This window comes from Pleurodeles waltl, chromosome 4_1 (genome assembly GCF_031143425.1).
Source record: "Pleurodeles waltl isolate 20211129_DDA chromosome 4_1, aPleWal1.hap1.20221129, whole genome shotgun sequence".
NCBI lineage: Eukaryota > Metazoa > Chordata > Amphibia > Caudata > Salamandridae > Pleurodeles > Pleurodeles waltl.
The window spans coordinates 40,647,450-40,649,017 of NC_090442.1; the positions used below are offsets into that span (position 1 = coordinate 40,647,450).

At 38.8% G+C, this 1,568-nt stretch overlaps 1 non-coding gene across 1 annotated transcript; it reads right to left on the reverse strand.

Annotated features, from left to right (window-relative positions):
• Positions 1 to 794: 794 nt before the first annotated feature.
• Positions 795 to 867, reverse strand: TRNAR-UCG (transfer RNA arginine (anticodon UCG)). Its single transcript has one exon. It is a non-coding gene; the product is annotated as a tRNA-Arg (tRNA).
• Positions 868 to 1,568: the final 701 nt, after the last annotated feature.

The following is a 1,568-nucleotide window of genomic DNA, read 5'->3' on the forward strand; positions in this document are numbered from 1 at the left end:
CAAATTGCTCTTGGAAAAAGACGTTAACCTGTCCTTGCTCTCAGACAGACACAGAAAGCCTTTCACCACCTCTACGAACATATTTCAATCAAACCAATATATATCATTCAACAATTATGCCTCTGTATCAATATAACTACAACTCGAGACAGAAAGGAATTTAAAAAACAATCTGCCCATTTGAATAACCAGCAGAGTTTTAACGACGTACAAATTGAAATGTGACAATTTCAGAGTTCCTCATTCATAAGAAGTCTGTGAGATAGTATCTCAGAAAGATCTCAAGTTTATAGCAAAAATGGTTGTAAGGGTGATTTATACCACACAATTGCAACTAGGTGCCTCAATCTGCAAGAGACCAGTCCTTGACAGATTACACAATTGGGGCAACAGCAAAGGCAGCAATTGTGTCAATCCTTTATGATTCTTCTCCAGTACTATATTTTTTCTGAGGGACAATTTGCATTATTCCTGGAGAAAATCATAGAGCTTCTACGCATGCATAGTTTCTGCTTTCTGCACGCACACACTCCCTGCACTGAATCTACCCACAGTTCTGTTCAGAATGATTGTGCCATGTCATATTGTTGTATACGTATTGCATATCCGTGGCATTTATGAAGAGGTACTTTGGTATGGCAGAAAGACAGAACAGTAGCAATGCTGAAGGCATAACGTGACTGGTTGTGCAGTTTGCATTGGGCTTTCTTAATGAGTGAGAGTGAAAGGAGTATTGTAAGAGTGTGTTTCCAGTTTGTATGTAAAGATAAGTTGGGTGCTGTGAGAAAAAGACTCAACCATGAAGGGACTTGAACCCTCAATTTTCTGATCCGAAGTCAGACGCCTTATCCATTAGGCCACATGGTCACTAACTGCAGTATGTTTGGGTGTTTAGGGTTAGGTGGTATGAATGGATGTGGAACATATCAATTACAGGTGCGCAGGACAGGATCCCATACCGTTCTTCATCTTCTTTCCATCAAAGGAGTTTTTTCAAACAATATCTAGATAATTTCCAAAGTTTAATATCTTATGATGTGCTTTTTTGCCATTAATCCTCCTTTCTTCTTTTATTGAATACTCTGTTTTATGCTGCAATGGTATTTTTGGATTATTTGAAAAGAGAATGAAACTGCTTTGACAGTAGTTCAGACTTCCCATTTCTTGACTTGCTAATTTGCTCCCTGAATTAGCTTATACAAGTGACATGAACAGGGCCTTGACCTAAGCACGTACCTGAATGCCTGTCACCACCTCTAGAAATAAAATTCACAGCAGCTCAAAACATTCATTTTGAAAGAGAATATTTCAAGTGAGTCCAAGTTTAATTTCAATAAGGAAAGCTGTATAAAATGACACGCTGCACATTTGGGTAACCAGCATGACACTTTTCAGTGAAGAAGTGGAATGGTTCTGTTGCAATATACTATCACCCTGGCAAGCTGCTACGAGGAAGAGTAAACAATATGATTAGGTTTCAGCAAAAATGTATTAGTTCAGGGTGTGCACCTCAGATAGACTTAAACTTACACACCCTGGTCTGTGAGAGTAGTGCCCTATCCATTGCA